This window comes from Mobula birostris, chromosome 4 (assembly GCF_030028105.1).
Source record: "Mobula birostris isolate sMobBir1 chromosome 4, sMobBir1.hap1, whole genome shotgun sequence".
NCBI lineage: Eukaryota > Metazoa > Chordata > Chondrichthyes > Myliobatiformes > Myliobatidae > Mobula > Mobula birostris.
The window spans coordinates 94218531-94239432 of record NC_092373.1 but is presented as its reverse complement, the minus strand read 5'-3'; the positions used below and the strand labels follow the sequence as shown (position 1 = coordinate 94239432).

General features: G+C 41.6%; 1 protein-coding gene across 2 annotated transcripts in view; it reads right to left on the bottom strand.

Moving 5' to 3' along the window:
• The window catches only part of ano7 (anoctamin 7), a 199348-nt gene extending 186328 nt beyond the window's left edge, over positions 1–13020 (bottom strand). The window contains exon 1 of one of the 2 annotated variants that reach the window (XM_072255798.1): positions 12492–13020. The gene's annotated coding sequence lies outside the window, so the exon portion shown is untranslated. The remainder of the gene's footprint in view (positions 1–12491) is intronic. The other variant, XM_072255797.1, reaches the window with a different exon arrangement.
• Positions 13021–20902: the final 7882 nt, after the last annotated feature.

Sequence of the window (20902 nt, the reverse complement as noted above, 5' to 3'; positions counted from 1 at the left end):
ATTAGTCAGGCTACGTCCACCCTAGACCAGATAAATCCATAACCGAAGCTTTTTCTCCTTGTTTTGACCCTCCGTCCACGTTGAAACAGCGTTTTCCTCCCCCGAAAATGGAGCTTTTCTAAAACACTCCAGAGTGTTTAAATCTGAAAATACCTAATGGCCGGTGTAGTGTGTACAGGGTAAACGGTTATTTTTAAAAAAGTTGTCATGACGTGCCGGAACAGATGGTAGCGGGAGCGCGGCATTTCATTGCTTTCTTGAACGCAACCCCCCACACAACCTAACAATTTCAGAACAGACGGCAACGAGACTGAAGCCAGAAGAGTTAGAAATGTACTTACCAAATATTTTAACCCACAACTTGCTGAATAACTAAGTGTACTCACTTTGCCCTGTTTTCTGTCCTTGCTTGTATGAAGATGGTTTACCTATTTATGCAAGTACTTCTCTGACAATAGGAGTGTAACAGCCTAATTAACGTAACATTGCATGGAAATACAAGATAACACTGATGCAGACATGTTTTATACATTTAACAAGGTGTTTTATTAATGCAACAGAGTTAGTCAGTTTTTCAATGTTCGTCGTCAGCCGGGTCGTACTGTCCGTGAACTCCTTGTCGGTTGCCTCCATACGCTCCAGTATTTGTTTTTTTTTAAGTTTTAAATCCTCCTGTGCGAGAGTTACAGCTGTCCATCATTTGGCAATTTCCTTTTAAGTTTTTCTAGTCTGTAATTGCACAAACGCGCACTTTCACAGCGGGATTCAACACCAAACATCACTTGTTTTCTGTAGCTGTGTCCTGCGCATGCCCAGTAGGAGGAGATTCGCCCAAAAATCTGTTTTAATGTGGATGGAGGTATTTTCAAAAATGCCTGGTGTGGACAATAGGTTGTTTTTACACGAAACTGAGTTTTTCAAAATTATCTGGTCTAGTATGGATGTAGCCTCAGTTTCCCTTCATTCCTCAGAAAAGAGCAATGTAAAGTGAAAATCTTCACCCTCAGCAGCATCTGGAGTTGTATTCTGTGCAACCCTAAACACATGAACTGGCCATGGGCCTGCCTCACCAGCTATTCCTATCACATCAGGCAGAGTGAGTTCAGTCACATCACTGGAGGTCTTGACTAGTACAAAATATTAGCCAACTGATTTGTTCATACACTGATCAATGAGCTTAACTTTTCCTAGATCCAAGACTTTAACTAAACTGTCATTACTAACATCAACAGAAACATTTCTCAGTTCACAATCATTGAGACTGAATAATCACTTTTTATTACACCAAACCTTAATCTCCACGGCATCCATATCATAGTACAGGTGGCCCCCGTTTTCCGAACGTTCACTTTATGACACATCGCTGTTACGAAAGACCTACATTAGTTACCTGTTTTCGCTAACAGAAGGTGTTTCCACAAAGCCTGTACAAAGCGTGGTGTTCCATTAAGTTTTCTTATTCTTAAGGAGAAATCAGTCAGTCTTTTTAATAAGCTGAAACAGAAAGCACTGGACGATGGTGATGAAAGTGTCGCGAAAGTGGAATTTAAAGGTAGCCCATAAGACCATAAGACCAAGGAGCAGAAGTAGGCCATTCGGCCCATCGAGCCTGCTCCGCCATTTTATCATGAGCTGATCCATTTTATCCTATTTAGTCCCACTGCCCCGCCTTCTCACCATAACCTTTGATGCCCTGGCTACTCAGATACCTATCAATCTCTGCCTTAAATACACTCAATGACTTGGCCTCCACTGCTGCCCGTGGCAACAAATTCCATAGATTCACCACCCTCTGACTAAAAAAATTTCTTCGCATTTCTGCTCTGAAAGGGTGCCCTTCAATCCTTTAGTCATGCCCTCTCGTACTAGACTCCCCCATCATGGGAAACAACTTTGCCACATCCACTCTGTCCATGCTTTTTAACATTCGAAATGTTTCTATGAGGTCTCCCCTCATTCTTCTAAACTCCAAGGAATACAGTCCAAGAGCAGACAAACGTTCCTCATATGTTAACCCTCTCATTCCCGGAATCATTCTCATGAATCTTCTCTGTACCCTCTCCAATGTCAGCACATCCTTTCTTAAATAAGGAGACCAAAACTGCCCACAGTACTCCAAGTGAGGTCTCACCAGCGCCTTATAGAGCCTCAACATCACATCCCTGCTCCTATACTCTATTCCTCTAGAAATGAATGCCAACATTGCATTAGCCTTCTTCACTACTGACTCAAACTGGAGGTTAACTTTAAGGGAATCCTGTACGAGGACTCCCAAGTCCCGTTGCATCTCAGAACTTTGAATTCTTTCCCCATTTAAATAATAGTCTGCCCGTTTATTTTTTCTGCCAAAGTGCATAACCATACACTTTCCAACATTGTACTTCATTTGCCACTTCTCTGCCCATTCTCCCAATCTATCCAAGTCTCTCTGCAGACTCTCCATTTCCTCAGCACTACCGGCCTCTCCACCTATCTTCGTATCGTCAGCAAACTTGGCCACAAAGCCATCTATTCCATAATCCAGATCGTTGATGTACAATGTAAAGAGAAGCGGCCCCAACACTGATCCCTGTGGAACACCACTGGTAACTGGCAGCCAACCAGAATAGGATCCCTTTATTCCCACTCTCTGTTTCCTGCCAATCAGCCAACGCTCTATCCACGTATGTAACTTTCCTGTAATTCCATGGGCTCTTATCTTGTTAAGTAGCCTCATGTGTGGCACCTTGTCAAAGGCCTTCTGAAAATCCAAATATACAACACCCACTGCATCTCCCTTGTCTAGCCTACTGGTAATTTCCTCAAAAAATTGTAATAAGTTTGTCAGGCAGGATTTTCCTTTAAAGAATCCATGCTGAGTTCTGCCTATTTGTCATATGCCTCCAGGTACTCTGTAACCTCATCCTTGACAATCGACTCCAACAACTTCCCAACTACCAACGTCAAGCTAACAGGTCTATAATTTCCTTTTTGCTTCCTTGCCCCCTTCTTAAATAGCGGAGTGACATTTGCAATCTTCCAGTCTTGAGTGTCCGGTATCCTGCTGTCTTCCTCAGTGAAGACTGATGCAAAATACTTGTTCAGTTCCTCTGCCATCTCCTCATCTCCCATTACAATTTCTCCAGTATCATTTTCTATCGGTCCTATATCTACTCTCACCTGTCTTTTATTTTTTATATACTTGAAAAAGCTTTTAGTATCCTCTTTGATATTATTTGCTAGTTTCCTTTCATAGTTAATCTTTTCTCTCTTAATGACCTTCTTGGTTTCCTTTTGTAAGGTTTTAAGAACTTCCCAATCCTCTGTCTTCCTATTAATTTTTGCTTCCTTGTATGCCCTCTCCTTTGCTTTAACTTTGGCTTTGACTTCTCTTGTCAACCACAGTTGCATCCTTTTTCCACTCAAAAATTTCTTCTTTTTTGGAATATACCTGTCTTGCACATTCCTCATTTTTCGCATAAACTCCAGCCACTGCTGCTCTGCCGTCTTTCCCGCCAGTGTGCCTTTCCAGTCAACTTTGGCCAGTTCCTCTCTCATGCCACTGTGATTTCCTTTACTCCACTGAAACACCGACACATCAGATTTTGGCTTCTCTTTTTCAAATTTCACAGTGAACTCAATCATGTTATGATCACTGTCTCCTAAGGGTTCCTTCACCTCAATCTCTCTAATCACCTCCGGTTCATTACACAATACCCAATCCAGTACAGCCGATCCCCTAGTGGGCTCAACAACAAGCTGTTCTAAAAAGCCATCTCGCAGACATTCTACAAATTCTCTCTCTTGAGATCCAGTGCCGACCTGATTTTTCCAATCTACTCGCATGTTAAAATCCCCCACAATTATCATAACACTGCCCTTCTGACAAGCCTTTTCTATTTCCAGTTGTAATTTGTAGTCCACATCCCTGCAGCTGTTTGGAGGCCAATAAATAACTGCCATCAGGGTCCTTTTACCCCTGCTATTCCTTAGCTCAACCCATAAAGATTCTGCACCTTCCGATCCTATATCACCTCTTTCTAATGATTTAATATTATTTCTTACCAATAAAGCCACTCCTCCCCCTCTGCCTACCTTCCTATCCTTCCGATACACCGTGTATCCTTGGACGTTCAGCTCCCAGAGACATGCATCCTTTAGCCAGGTCTCAGTGATGGCCACAATATCATACCTGCCAATCTGTAGCTGTACGACAAGATCTTCCACCTTATTCCTTATGCTGCGTGCATTTAAGTACAACACCTTAAGACCAGTATTTGATACTTTTTGCTTTGATTTCACTGCAACTTTATTGCACTTCAACTCATCCCAATGGCTACACATTTGCCCCATCACCTGCCTGTCTTTCCTGACATCTTTACTGCTCACTATCTTAGATTTATTTCTGTTTTCCCCTTCCTCCGCTCTACCATTCCGGTTCCCATCCCCCTGCCAAATTAGTTTAAACCCTCCCTAACAGCTCTATTAAACTTTCCCACCAGGATATTTGTCCCCTTCGGGTTCAGGTGTAACCTGTCCTTTTTGAACAGGTCATACTTCCCCCAGAAGAGATCCCAATTATCCAAGAATCTGAAGCCCTGCCCCCTACACCAGTCTCTCAGCCAGGCATTCATCTGCCTGATCCGACGACTCTTGCCCTCGCTAGCACGTGGCACAGGTAGCAATCCCGAGATTACTACCCTGGAGATCCTGCTTCTCATAAGTGGTTTGATCGGTCTCTGAGGCGAGGGGAACTTCATAGTTTAAGCAGTTGTCCCCAACCTCTGGGCCGCCGACCAATGCCGGGCCGCGAAGGACGCAGTGGCGCAGCGGTAGTCGGGACACACCCAGCACATCTTTAAGAAAAAAGCCGGAATAAACAAGCTAATTAATTAGGGGCCACCTGGCACGTAAATGTCGGCCCAGATCAGAGGCGATTGCCAATTGCGTCAGGTGGTTATTTGTATAAGTAAGTGTTTAACTGTGACGAAACTGCAATTTATTAGAGTCTTCCCGATTCCGGTAAGTGAAACTACACTGTCCTGACGAAGGGTCTCGGCCTGAAACGTCGACTGTACCTCTTCCTAGAGATGCTGCCTGGCCTGCTGTGTTCACCAGCAATTTTGATGTGTGTTGCCTGTACATACATTATTTCTATTTTATATAGGCTGTCTATTTTTATGTGTTATTTGGTATGATTTGGCAGCTTCATAGCTTAAAGGTTACTGGAGAGAGCACTTGTGCCATGTTTTTGCCGGGGGCACTTCCGCGAGATTTTCGCTGCGCTAGACAATGCTGCAGAAAAATATTTCTACTTTATATAGGCTGTGTATTTATCATTATCATTCCTGCTTTTACTATATGTTACTGTTATTTTAGGTTTTATGTGTTATTTGGCATGATTTTGTAGGTTATTTTTTGGGTCTGGAAAAGCTCCAGAATTTTTCCCATATTAATAAATGGTAATTGCTTATTCACTTTATGACATTATGGCTTACAAACCGTTTCATAGGAACACTCTACCTTTGGACAGTGGGGGAAACCTGTACCTTAAATATGACACACTTTAAATTGCACAAAAATAACATCGGTGTAATACTGGCTTAAGCACAAATAAACAGGCTATCCAATCATTATACAGCCATAGTACAACATTCGTACAGCATTAGATCGTAAAAGCATCCATCCCAGATGAGCCCTCAAAAAATGTGTAATCCTCTCACCATAGGTTCATAATGAGTTAACCAGTACTGTGAATGCAAACTAGCAGTAATATAACTCTACAATGCATGGGGAATAATGATGAAAAGGCCACTTCCAATAAATAAACATCACTAGGGCAAGGGTAAACAGAAAACATAATAGTTTGAATGTTCCTTTAAGGGAAAGTAGGACTGTTACTTCTATGAACACTGACACACCCATGCAAATTTACTGTTCACCAGGAAGCAAAGAGTTTAACTCACACCAGTATAAACTTAAATTGAAGTTCTATTGACAAAATATTTTAAGCTAAAACAAACAAAATAAAGAAAAGGGCCCTTTACATATATATTAACCTATGGTGTGGACATAATCATCGCTCATTATTGCGTAATCAATCTGATTTGCTTTACTTTGCTTTCTCATGGTATTGAACCATCTGAAAACACAGTCCAAGTGAAACATAAATAAATATCCACACAACATCCAAGGACAAGGCGTCAAACTTACTCCAAGGTCACGTGATAACTAGCTAACTAAAAGTTATCTGCACATTCTCTGTGAGACCAAAGTTTGTGTGAGGATTCTCCAACAGCAGTCCAAATGAGTTTGTGTTCTTCTGCTGTATTTGGTGTCAGTTTTCATTTTCCTTCTTTCTCCTTCTTCCCTCAAAGCTCCTGCAAGCTCTCCAGAAAATAGCTACCCTCAGTCCTCCTAGAATGTCTGGAGCATCTTATTGCATGAAGTGTTAACAAGATAAATCCTATTGGCTATTACACAAGCTCAACCTAATCAAATAAATTACTATTTTAACAGCAAAAAAAAAGAAACACCCGATTATATAATGTAATTAGAGGAATGCATTCCATTTTGAGAAAATCTGCACAAAATAAAATACACAACAGCATAACTGTATTAATACAATAAAGCATGGTTTTAAACCAGCGTATTATAATTGCATGTCTCAACCTTACTACATTACAATCTTTACCACCCCGTGTGTCTTTGGAACGTGGGAGGGAGTTGGACCTACACAGTCATGGAGAGAACGTACAACCTCCTTACAGACAGCAGTAGCAACCAAACCCCAATTACTGGCACTGTAAAACAGTATGCTAGCCACTGCACTACCGTGATTTCTTTCTTAAATCACTCCTATATCTCTTACATGCCTCAAGGGAGTCACATGATCTCAGCTGCCTCTTCCTGACATATGCCTCCTCCTTTTCCTTATGAGAGTCCTGCCATCCCTTGTGAACGAGGGGTCTTTAATCCTGCCAGTCTTCCCCTTCACTCTATACACAAATTATCACTATCTTACTTTTAAGATCCCCCCTCCCACTTGCCACACATCCTTTTATCTGCCAACAGCCTCTCCCAATCAAGCTTTTCAAATTTATATCTAAAGTCATCAAAATTAGCCTTGCCCCAGTTTGGGATTTTAACTTGTGGGGCAGCCCTAACTTTTCCAAAACTATTCTAAAACTAATAATAGGAAGATTTTGTTCAAAGAATGATTGGAATCTTAAATGTACTACTTGAAAGGGTGTTGGAGGCAGACGTTTCAAAAGGAATCACCAAGGCGAAGGAAACTATGGATCAAGTGCCGATAAATGGGATTAGTATAGATGGATACGTTGGTTGGCATGGACAGGGCAGACCAAAGAACCTGTTGCTTCACTGTACAATTCTACTAGAAATTGATATCAATCATGGGTAAATTATTGGAAGGAATTGTAAGGGACAGGATAGACAGGGCCTGATTAGGCATAATCAACATGATAGGTTGTGTCTTTGGAGCTTTTTGGAAAAGATTGCGAAGGAAGGTTAATGAAGGAAAGGTGTTGGATGTTGTCTACATGGACTTCAGTGATGTCTATGATAAGGTCCTGCATGGGAATCTGGTCCAAGCGGCATTCAGGATGAAATAGTAAATTGGATTCCGCAGTGGCTTAGTAAGAGAAGATTGAGTGGTGGTAGATGGTTGTCCCTCTGACTGAAGGCCTGTGACTAGTAATGTGCCTCAGAGATCAGTGCTGGGTCTCCTGTTGTTTATCATCCACAGCATACTACTGATTTAGATGATAAAGTAGTAAACTAGATCATCAAATTTGAAGATGACAGCAAGTTTTGGGACAAAGTGGGCTATCAAAGGTAGCAGCAGCTGGAAAAATGGGTTGAAAAATAGTTGATGGAATTTAGTGCGGACAAATGAGAGGTATTGTAGTATGGCAGGACAAACTAGAGCAGGACTTACACTGAAGTGCTTGGTAGAACAAAGGGAGCTGGGAACACAGATGCATAATTCCTTGGAAATGGTGTCATAGGTAGATAGGGCCATAAAGAGAGCTTTTGGCACATTGATCTGATGTATAAAGGCCATCGAGTACAGGAGTTGGAATGTTATCCTGAGGTGTTTAAGTCGGTGATGATGCTGAATGTGGAACATAGTGTTTAGTTCTGGTCACATACCGACAGGGAAGATATCAATAAGATTGAAAGAGTAAAGAGAAAATTTACAAGGATGTTGCCTGTACTTGAGAGCCTAAGTTACAGGGAAAAGTTAAATAGGTCACAACTTTATTCCCTGAAGCATCAGAGAATGAGAGATCTTACTGAGGTCCATAAAATTATGAGGGTATAGGTAGCTTACAGGTGTTTTCCCCCTCAGGTTGGGTGAGACTAGATCTTGAGGTCATGGTTTTTGGGGTGAAAGGGGGATCTTCTTCAGTCAGAGGGTAGTGCTAGTGTGGAACGAGCTAGCAGCAGAAGTGGTGAATGCAAGTTCAGCTGTAACTTTTAAGAGAAGTTTGGATGAGAGATATATGGAGAGCTATTGTGCCAGTGCAGGTTGATGACACTAGGCAGAATAACAAATCAGCACAGACTAGATGGGCTGAAGGGCCTGTTTCTGTGCTGTGTGCTCTCTGACTGTTGAATTATTTTATTAATGTCTCTATGATTTTCCTTCACTCAGAATATTGCAGATGAACCTACAATTCCTAATCAACCTGAGAGACAGGCAGTCATGACCCAATCAGACAAGTTCAGTCCCACAAAGACCAATTGTCAAACTCAGCTTCACATTCCTCTGGCGTTGCAGTGCCACCCCTACCTGGACACAGGAACCAGTTCAGCAAGCTGATTGGCCAAATGAGCAGCTGGCCATTTTCCTGTGCCCTCAATTCTCAACTTGGACTCAATCTTTCTAAGGGTAAATTCCACTACTCTTTGGTGGCTAGATCTATTCCTTTGATGGAATTGGCACACTCCTGTGAGGGGACAGAAAAAGTGAGAAGCACAGTTTCAGGGGTTCCAGCATATTTCACCATAGATGGTGTCAGTGGTACTTGCGATCTCACCCACTGGACAGAGGTTCAGAGACCTCAGGAAGAAAAAGTTAAGGACAATTGGATCTCAAGTAGTGGAGATACAGGAGTCAGAGCTGTGGATGCCATGCCCTCCTGAACTTTTCAATCCCCATAAATCCCACCAAAATGCAGGATTTGGAAATTGACATAAAACCCACATGACCATATCCATTTACTGCACCCAACAAGCTGGGCCATTACATCAGCTGAACGTGCTTCACTTAATTTGCGTGCAGAGAGCAAGCTTTACAAGGAAAAACATGCAGGCTTCGAGACGGGGCGGAGAACATCCTGCAGCAGGAACTGATGCCGACGGAAAGCACTGCTTTTAAACACAGCCATTGACAGATCCATCATCAACAGGAACTGAAAAGAGCTGTTAGATTTTTCTGTGATAAGACACATTCCTCAGAAGCGGTTTGCAAATTGAAGAATCAGCCACGTCTTTTTCTGATTTTCGATATTTAGCTGGGGTCATTTCTAACTGAGACTGGACATCTCCTCCAGGGAGAGCACTCAACAACAGTCAGGAAGGGCCGATTGAAACCCCGTTATTTAAAACTTTATTTAGGAACATCCATTAAACAGACATCATTCCTCTACCATGACACCTATGTCCAGAATTTGTCTGGATGACCTACAACAAGCTGGTGGCCGTATAGAATGCCTGTTGCTATACAGTTATGTTCCGGCCAACATTAATAACCAATGGCTCCCTTGTAAAGTTTGCTACTGCAGAGCCGTTTCTTACAATACATGTCTAATGACCCACAAGGTATAACCCTGAAAAGCCATATTACAGCTTTCTTTCATCTTCTTTTACTCAAATGAAACAAGCACTACTTAAACTTTTGTTCATAACTATCGTCTACCACTTTAGATAGTCAATGAAACAGTTGTGGCTTTTTCCATGAGTCATTTATTATTTTAATTACTGTATAGAATTTAGAGCTGAGTGAGAGGCTTTTGGCTCATTTAGCATATGGTACTGCTTGTGTGTTAAACATCACCCATCCAACCTACCTAATCTGCATATCCTTCTTTACCTTTCTCCTTTGCAGTTATCTAAATTCCTCTCCCATGCATTACCTGAATTTCTTACTGGTGTATAGTACATAATAGGTCAGGGTACAGTAGCATAGTGGTTAAATTCTTGGATTAGCAGCCAAGGTTCATTTTTTTTTAATGCCACTGTTGCATATCAGAAATGCTAGGTACACCCAACAGGTCAGGTAACATCTGTGGAAAGATAAATAGCTCAAGTTTCAGGTCCAAGACACTTTGTCAGTACTTGGAAAGAGGAAAACCAAGTTAGCTTTTAGTAACAGAGGGCGGAACATTTGAAATAGAATAAAACAAAAGCAGGTTAGATTATCACTCAGTAATGTAGCTGCATTCATACTGCAGGACTAATCCTAAACTTCCATTTGCCTGCCACATTAATTCTCCATCCCACTCTGACTTTATCTGTGACCTCCTATACTTTTACATAACCTCATCTTTACACAGCAATATTTTGCATTCAATATCAAATGATTAGATAATGTACTCCTCCTTTCTGTTTGCATAAAGTCTGCGTGAAATCATTTTACGTCAGTTTTCTCCTTTCTGTTAATAGTCTGGCCTGTTAGACATGTCCCACAACTTTCAAAAAGAAGAGAAAATCTGCAGATACTGGGAATCTGAGCAAACACGCACAAAATGCTGGAGGAACTCAGCAGGCCAGGCAGTATCCATTGGAAAAAAGTACAGTCGAAGTTTCAGGCTGAAACCCTTTGGCAGGGCTGAATTAACGCATTCAGTCCTCACCATATGACAGATATTCTCATGGTTCTCCCCATCCTTTCCCCAGATTATCTCCTTCCCAGTTCTGATGCAGGATCTCAGACACAAAACATTAATAATTCTCTTATCACAGTTGCTACCTGACACATTGACTGCTTCGTGTACCTTCTACTTTTACAGTTCTGGTTCATTATTTTTAAAAAACATGAGCATAAATCCCACCATGCTAGGTTAAAAAAACATCTGCTCTTATTAGTGACAGTCTTAAGCCTATGGCTGTCTGTCTGAGTTTCTCCTGCAATTTTCTATTTCTATTGTATCAGATGGTTTCATGTCTGTTATACTGCCTCTTCAATCTTTGTCCACTATTCTTTGGTGGCATCTCCCATGTCTGTTTTCTTTACATCCATTCTAGAAGCCAGAACTCTGCAATGCCTTTAAATTTTGATCAAACAACAGCTCTGTAACATGGGATGCTGGGACCTGCATCCAATAAAAACAGGATGCTACACGAGTAGGCCATTCGTCCACCAAGCTTGTTCAATTATTTCATTGGATTCCACACCTCATTTCCACACTTCTAACACCCTCAAAACCCTCACCCGCCTTAACGAAAGGCAAGATGGGAGGGGGGAGGGGTAGAATTACAAATATCAACCACTCATGGTGTGAACAAATCATTTCTGACACTTCTGATGGGTTCTGCTCTAATTTTATTATGGATACTTGTTCTGGTTTCCAAAGGAAGATCAGAGGAAGTTATCTCCTCTCTCTATCACTTTGCCTAATCAACACCATCAAGAGATGACATCACAAAATAATCTCTTCCACTTCAGAGAATACAATTCTTACCATAACCTATCCTCAGTACTTTAAGTTCCTTGTAGTTCTGGAATAATTTTTGTGTATCTGAACAACACCCACTGCGACTCACCAACCTGCAGTGACATTGTTTTATTTGGAGGCTACCCTAAAATAATATTTAGATGGAATTGAACAACCAACTGCTGCAGTGGCAACAAACAAAACATTGGGAGACCCTAGTGGGTCACGTGGAGGGAACTAAATGGTCAACATTTTGTGTCTATGCCCTTCATCCATCCTACTACAATGCAATAATATTCCAACATACAAAGGAACTAACTGTTGAGTAGTGGAGCTCATTGTTTTGGTAAAAGGCACCATCCAAACCAGCCAGAGCTCCGTAGCGGTAACATTTTAATATCCTCCCTTTCCTGTAATTTTCCTACCACCACCTCCAATCTACACGGAACAGTTTATGGCTCCAATAATTCTATTTACTCTGCAAATACAATAATCCATATTTTGTCCAACCTTCTGAAAACAGTCCAGCCCATCTCCTACTTTAGTTTACTAACGACTTAAGTTTCAACTAAAAGTTCAGTTTATGAGATTTAGAGCTACATTTAGAGACAAGACCTCTCAGTTTGGTACAGGAAGCCAGTAGCATAAAAACTGAACACCACATTACTCATTACCAATGAAATGTTTAGTATGTGTATCAGTATTTAAAACACTCAAACTAATTTTTAGTCCACTTAAACTTTATTTTGCACCAGGAACTCCATATTACTAAAACTCAGAATCACAGGTGACATGTTTATTGATAGAAATGTTAGTAAAGATCCTTACCTTGACAAATTCTTGCTGTAAACAGTTGCAGCTGCTTCCACCCCTGCTGGGCAAAAGTTAACAAGGTATTCCGAATTCACCTCCCACTGAGCACATCGTCAGTTATCTTAACAAGGTGAGCTGTTGGCTGAAACTGGGTCTCACGCACACTGTGAGGAAGTGTCAGTTTGCAAGAGTTTATCAACAGTATTGACTGGATTCTTTTTGTTCAACAACAGTGCACCCTCCTGGTGCGTAATCACTGACAACAGTTGCACTAATTGTACAGACAAAGGATAAAGAGAGAACAGTAGTACACTTTGAAGGAATGTCAATATCACAGTTGCTTCTCCATATTCCAGTTACTATGCAACTGAGAATTCAGACTCCAATCTGTTATATCCCCTCAGTGCAGACAATTAAATTGTGATCTAATTGAAGTGTTTTGGTGGCTTGAAGGGGTGGATACTGAGAAACTATTTCCTCTGGCAGCACACAGCAAAACATGAGGCACTTTAAACTGTTCAGAGGCGATGCTGTGAACTACTTTGTTAAACAAAAGCTGTGAGAAAATTGGAAGTGGAACGAAGTGAAAACATGGATGAAAATTTACCTAACTGAAATTCAACTCAGGAGCATGACATTTGCCATTGTGCAAAACTTGATATCATGCTGCATCAGAAGATACCAGTACAGTAGAACAGAAACTTGGCCATGGCAGTGGACTTGAAGGTACTTGGGGGAAGAAAGATTTAGGGAATGAACCATAATCATCAGCCTTTAGAATAATGGAAACTAGATCATTCAAGAAGTAATTGAACTGCAGGACATTTGTAGAGCTGATAGAAATTAGAGATTAGAGGGTCAGAAGACGAATTTAAAAAAAATAAAATTGGGCGTTGCTGGAAGGACAGTCAGAATTGGTTGGAGGTTCTGTGTGAACAGGACAGTGCAAATCAGGATTCAAATGGCAGAGCTTTTCATGCAGTGTCAGCTTTTGGAGATACAGTGTAGAACAGGTCCTTCTGGCCAAACGTGGTGCGCCGCCCAACAACCCACCTGCTTAGTACTAGCCTAATCACAGGGTAATTTACATTGACCAATTAACCTACTAACCAGTAGGTTTTTGGACTGTGGGAGGAAACCCAGTGGTCATGGGGAGAATGTACAAATTCCTTACAGATGGCATTGGAATTGAACTCTGAACTCATACGCCCTGAGCTGTAATAGCTTTGCGCTAACTGCCAGCTACCATGACTTGCCGATTCTGGCAGGGGTGATGATTTCAATAGCAGGTGAGGTAATGTCACAGAGATTAAAGCAACCAGTAGTGGAAACGGAGCAGATCGGAGATGGAATCTCATCATGGAAATGCTTCTTCTATATTCCAATGGAATCATAGGTAGAGGATCCTGAATCACAACAACTCAAGAGTATTAAACATCTCCCATAACACAACTTCTGCATTTGCCTCGACCTCCAGTTACTCTTCTATCACTAGAAAGTTTTTCTGTACTTACCCGATCAAAATTTATTCAGTTTGTTTCACCTCAGGATCTCTCTGCTTTGAGGAAAACCACATCTGCCCTCTCTCCACATAATTGGTCTGTAGCCCTGTTACCATTCCAGTACATCTCCTCCACACCCTTCCCAAAGTACTGTGCAGTGGCAAACATAATACTCCCAGTGAAATATGGCATTAGCTTCTAACATGCTCCGTGCACTTTTTAAAAGTCAAAGGATAGATCATACCTGTCAACTATTGAAAGGCCTAGATAGAGTGGACATGGAGAGTACGTTTCCAATAATGGGAGAGTCTAGGACTAGAGGGCACGTCCTTGAAGAGAGACTAGCGTTAATTTCTTTAACTTGTGGGTGGTGAATCTGCGTATTTCATTACCACAGACAGCTGCGGAGACCAAGTCATTGGGTATATTTCAAGTGGAAGTTGATAAGTTATTGATAATAAGGGCAGCAAAGGTTGTGGGGAGAAGGCAGGAGAATGGGGTTGAGGGGGGAAAGTAAATCAGCCATGAACTAATGGGAGAGCAGACTCGAATGGCTTAATTCTGCTGCTATGTCTTATGGAGACATGATGGAGACAGCAGCCAGAAAATTGGAAATGAATACCAATGAATTGATCCACCTGACCCGAAAACAGGAGTGTGTGGGCCATGGCAGTCAAAACTCAAACTGGGCATGGCACCTGATGATGATGATGATGATGATGATGATGATGATGATGTCTTATGGTCTTAATAACTTGCAAGTCCTTCCGACTTCAAAGTTATCGACAAAAACTACTGCAGTCCTCCACTTCTATCTCTTCATTCCTGTAGCTCCCTTATACTACTAATGTGATTAATCTCTTGCACTTTACCAGTTCTTCACTGTTCAGAAACTATTCAATAGATTCAGATTGGAGCGCTCCCACTCGTTCTTAAACACCAGGAGTTGAGATCTGTATTTAATTGTCTGCACGTATACATTGTATCAGCTTCGATATTAGGAGTTAGCTTCACTGGTTCACAACCAGCAGCACACCCGGGGACTGGGTACTGCTGTTGCAGTGATACATCCGCTGTGAAGGACATGCAATTGGGCCTTGAGCTGAAGAAAACCCACAGCCAAGGCTCTCCACTCCCACATAAAAGGCCCTGTATATTTTCCACTTGTGCAGTCTTTTTGGCTTTGTCCAGATGGCAGTTGAGAAACTAAAGTGTTTATTTTTTTCCCTGTTGTTTCCCTGTTCCCAGTGTGTATACATAGCATATTGACTTGCAACACTTTACTGGACAGCAGGCACTCTTGGGATCACCACTGCTGGTTCCATTGTCGAGTCAGCTGGAGTGGAGCAGAATCAGCAGGAATACAGCAATCAAAGCAGGAAGGGACTACTCTGGACAGATTGCCTCAGACTTTCCTTGCGTCACCCCACTCCCCATCGTCTCAACATTGCCTTGATCAGTCATGTTCCCCCATCCTCCTGCTCTACCACACACTGTGTTCTTGGATATCCAATTCTTCTTTGCCTCACCCTCAGACTCCCAGTGTTTGATCTCCTGAATCAAAACACAAGCAGAACCTACTGTACCGAGAGCTGATGACATCCAAGACGACAAGTTTAGCATCGATCTGCAGTAGCAAGCTAGAAGCAGTGGAACAGACAGACAAATAGCAGGTCACGCATGGATGCTGGAATCTGGAACAAAACATTGGTAGAGGCAGGTGTATGGAAAAGATTTGGGTCGAGGCCCTGCATCAGGACTTAGAGGGAAGAGGAAAGTTTGCCAGTATATATCATCACAAGGGAGAATTGGGACAGAGATCGGTACTTGAATCAGGTGGGGGAAGGATGGGAAAGTGACCAAAGGGAGAAAAACCTAGGTGGACAGGTGAGTGTGTGTAAGAGACATGGTTATTAGGAGTGTGGGTTACCCAGAATTGAAAGAAAGTGTTGATACCATTGGGTTGTAAGCTATCTAAGTGGAATATCAGATGTTGCTCATCCAATTTACATTTAGCCTCCCCATAGCAATGAAGGTGGTAAAGAACAGACAGGTCAGTGTGGAAGTGGGAAGGAGAATTCAAATGCAGTTGGAAGCTCAAGATAGGCTTTGTGGACAAAGCATAGATGTCTCACAAAACCGTCATGTAGTCAATGTTTGGCTTTACCAGTGCAAAGAAGGCTGCGTCATGAGCACTAAATGTTGGAAGAGGTGCAGGTGAATCCATGACTCACATGGAAAGGCTGCTGAGGTCCCTGGATGATGGCGAAGGGACAGATATTACATCGCCTATGATTGCAAGAGAAAGTGCCACGGAGGAATGGGTCCAAAGGGGTGAGTGGGCCAGGAAGCCACAGGGGGATGCCTGTGGAAAGCAGGAGTGATGGTAGGGAATGGGAGGGAAAATGTGACTGGTGGTGGAATCATGCTGCAGCCAATAGAAATGGAGAGATGATAGGAGGAAGGGATCTCCACAAGTGCAAGAGACTCTGCAGATGCTAGAAATACTGAGCCACACACACAAAATGAGAAATTCAGCAAGTCAGGCAGCAACTATGGAGAGGAATAAATCATTTCAAGCCAAGACCTTCATCAGGACAATGAGCTGAATTGTTGTTCTGCCTGGAGTAGGCGAGAGCAGATTATGTGGGAAATGGAGGAAATGTCTGTAACATCTTCAACATTATGACAGAGGGGAAGCCAATGGTTTGGAGGTCTGGAGGAAGGAGAGTGTAGAGTAAGATGAGGGAGTAAGGAGGAGGGGGAGAGATTTGGAGAGAAAAACTGCATTTCAGAACAGAAAGGATCTCAGACATTTCAGGGAACAGATGGTGGTTGTGTGAGAATTTGGGCAGTGAACTGGGAGCAGGATTAGAGAAAAATATGAGCATTGGGCAGTGAAGATCAATGGTGGGATATGGGAATGAGGTTGTGGTGTGCCTGTATGAAGTCGCAATCACATCCTGGAAATAAGTCTCAAAGAAAACAATCTATTGTAGTCAACTTCCTCAGTAGGCAGATTAAACAGGAATTAGAGCAACGTACACCAAATAAATCAGGGCAATTTTCCAGAGTCTCAAATGAAGGGACATTGTTTCAAGGTAAGGGGTGTGTCATTTAAAATCAAGATACGTAGAAATTTCTTCTTGCGGAGGGTATTCAATCTCTGGAATAATCCACCTCAGGACATTTGAAGTGCAGGTAGATGAATTTTTGAAAGATTGGGCAATTGAGGACCGTTAAGGATATCAAACAGAAGAGTTGAGGCCTGGGGTAGATCAACTGTGATTACATTGAGTGGCAGGGGAAGTTCAAAGAGCCAAGTGGCCTGCTTCTATGTTCTCAACTGAGTGGAGATCAGTTACATGCGGACAAAAATCAAGCACCAACAGCAGGACATGTTGAGTACCCCTTATCTGAAGTGCTTCGGGCCAGATTTCAGAATATATAATGAGATAGCTTCCGATCGCCATCATTTCTGACTCTTAAGTTATGTACTATTGATAAGTAGTCTTTGTCTTACACTTGTTCATCACACATATGGACTGTTGCAGCTATTCAGCATTAGGTTTTCCAACGACGATGATTTTGGCAAACTCAATCAATTTCTCAAACAAGAGATGATCTGCAGATGCTGGAAATGTAAGCAACACACACAAAATACTGGAGGAACTCAGCAGGCCAGGCAGCATCTATGGTAAAAAAAAAAAAAGTACAGTCAATGTTTCAGCCCAAAATATCGACTGTACTTTTTTTCCCCATAGATGCTGCCTGGCCTGCTGATTTCTTCCAGCATTTTGTGTGTTTCAATTAATTTTTCTGCTGCTTCATGATCAGCAGACTCTATCACTACAAATCTTTAAAAATTTAATGCCGCGCCTTTTCTTAAATTTCTGCAACCAGCCTGCTGAATATTCACAATTCCCTTCAACTTTCAGTTTGTCGTGATATATCTTTGTGTTTCATGATCAGCTGACCATTCAGTGGCATATATTCACTCCGCTGGAGTTGAATCTACTCTTTCAGTACATAATCAAGATCTTCATTTTTTTTCCCGCTTTATGCAGCGGTTTTCTATGTTTCATTAATATATGTGAGGTCACTTCTCAGAACTGCCTGTGGTGCACAGAGATATGCACATCACCTGGGAACCTTCCCAGTGCAATGTGGAATTTTCCATTTGTGACGTCATGTCAATGCTCAAGAAAAAAATCAGATTTCAGATTTTGGAATTACAGATAAGGGATACTCAACTTGGATCACCAAGCTTGATTGCCTATGGAAGTATCCAAACATTTCCACTCTCGCTGCCTGTCCTGTTGAAACTTTTAACAGGCATTACAGACAATAAAAATCAACATTAGAGAGAGGCGATTCAGCCTCACTTGGCATTATCTTCCAACCGTCCTTCGATATACAAGTGGTGGTGGTGAAAGTGGGATGATGATTGTTAGGACTATGTCAGCTGATGGCAGGGAAGTTTCCAAGCCAAGAGAGAACTGAAAGCCATTTGGACCAGCACAAGCAAGGATTGGCATGGATCTGTTGAGGACAAAAATCATGTTTCTCAAATTTGTGTTGAATGAGATAAGATTAGAAGAAATTATTGCAGTTTAAGACAAATAAAACTGAGAATTTAGCCAGTCAGCTGCACCTGTGGAAAAAAAGCCCAGTCAACATTTCAAGTGATGGACCCTTCCTAAAACTGGTGAGGGGAGGGAAGGAGGGTGTGAGTGTGGGGGGGGGGCAGGAGAGAGGTGCAGAATAAAAGCCTATATGAGAATAGATCAAGTGATAAGGATGAATACTAACTATAGCAAGACATTAAATAAGATGAGAAATAGACATCAGCAAGATTCAGGAAAGGAAGAAAGAATTTACCTGGCTAGAAATTCAATGTTCAATCCAAAGGGTTGCAAAATCCCTACACAGACGATAAATGTTCTTCTAGTTTACAGTGGCAGAAGTGCAGACAAATTGGGACGAGAGTGGGTTTACAAATTAAAAAGTGGCATTTAATTCAATGTCCAGTTCCTACACTGATAGTACATCTATTCACGACCTCCTCCACTGCCATGATGAAGCCAGACACAGCTGGGAGACACAACAACCCATATTCTGTTTTGGTAGTCTCCAACCTGATGGCATGAACACTCTCTAAATTCCAGTAATTACTCCTTGCTTTTGGACCTCTGGATGGTGGGAAAATATGATTTATCTTTCTGGTTCAGCCCTTTTTCATTTTTACGGTAATGATCATTTATGATGTTTAATAAAATAAATTTATATATCATTAAAATGCTTACATGTCAAGAGGACAAGGTCAGGTGATTAAAGGGGCCGTGCTGGTAATGTATTCACTTTCCTATGTGTAAAAATGCAGCAGTCACTCATCACACCCACTTAATAATTTGCTTTAAATGTCTAATGTGACAAGAAGAAAAATACTCAATATTAAGCTTGATATTGCACACTATTCATTTATACAAGTTTAGAAATGTTTCCAAAAAACAAAAAAAGCCCCTGGTCGTGTTTTTAACAGTGTGCATATGGTAACCTTGCAAGAGTATTGTCGAAGACTCATTGCAAAAAAATACATTTCTCCTTAACAGAGGAATTGAACCAAACGCTGTGTAATCAGTGAAGATCTAGCTTGGCCCTATGATGGATGATAGGTTATTCATGGAGCATCTGAAGATGGTTCAACTTAAGATACTGCTCAGGGCCTAATACAATTGACTCCAAAAACTACAACCACCTTCCCACAAACAGAAGAAAATCTGCAGATGCTGGAAATCCAAGCAACACACACAAAATGCTGGAGGAATTCATCAGGCCAGACACCATCTATGGAAAAGAGTACAGACCCTCTCAGCCCAAAAAGTCCACTGTACTTTTTTTTCCCCATAGATTGCATAGATGCTGCCTGGCCTGATGAGTTTCTCCAGCATTCTGAGTGTGTTACAACTATCTTCTTTTCTTTTAAATACACCAGGCATTGTTCTCAATGACACTGATATAACAAAAGCATCTTAAGGTGACACAATCAAAAATGTTGCCTTCACTCCAAGGGTGACCACTCTTGCACACCTCTGGAACACAGTTGTCTTGACCATACTTGGGTTAATGAAATCTGGAACCAAATGCTGCTGAGAGAGCCCACTTGACAATTGGCAAGTGCCACATAATACTGTTGAAAATCTTCTACCTTCCCTTTTGTCTGAGAGTAGACTTGGGCAATAATTGGCTGGAGTTAATTGAATTTATCCTGTGTTTTGTGAGCAGGATATATCTGGGTAGTTTTACGCTTTTTGAATTAGATGCCAATGTTCCTGATATTCTGAAAAGCTTTGTTACAGGACAGCTAGCTTTGATGCACAAATCTTCAGCACTATGATCAGGATGTCGTCAAGGCCAATAGCCTTTGTGATAATTAGAGTGCTTAGCCATTTCTTAACATCATGTTCAGCAAATTAAATTTGCCAAAAAACAATTTCTCAGACGGCATATCCCTCAGGAGAACATGACTGATCATTCACTTGGAGATGATAGCCAACGTTTCAGATTAGTCTTTTGCGCTTAGATTCATGATTGAGAATGGAAATGTTCATGGGACCTTCTCAGCTTAGCTTTTTTTCTATCAGTCTTCACAAACGTATGTGGCAGGACTTTGTGGGGCTCCGACTGGATTTGTTGTCCATTGATCCTCTCAAACGACTCATGTAGTCCCAGTAGCTTTTGCAGCTTGGTAGCACACCACTGGCAATCTACTACAGTGTGCATCTCTGTCTATTTTCCAAAGCATTCAAATAAAGTCCCATTTGAAACAATTACACAATGCATTAAAACAAACCAATAAGGTCAGATTGGTAAAAGTGAGGGGTGGATTTCCACTCCAATTTTTATGGAATTGCAGACAATTAG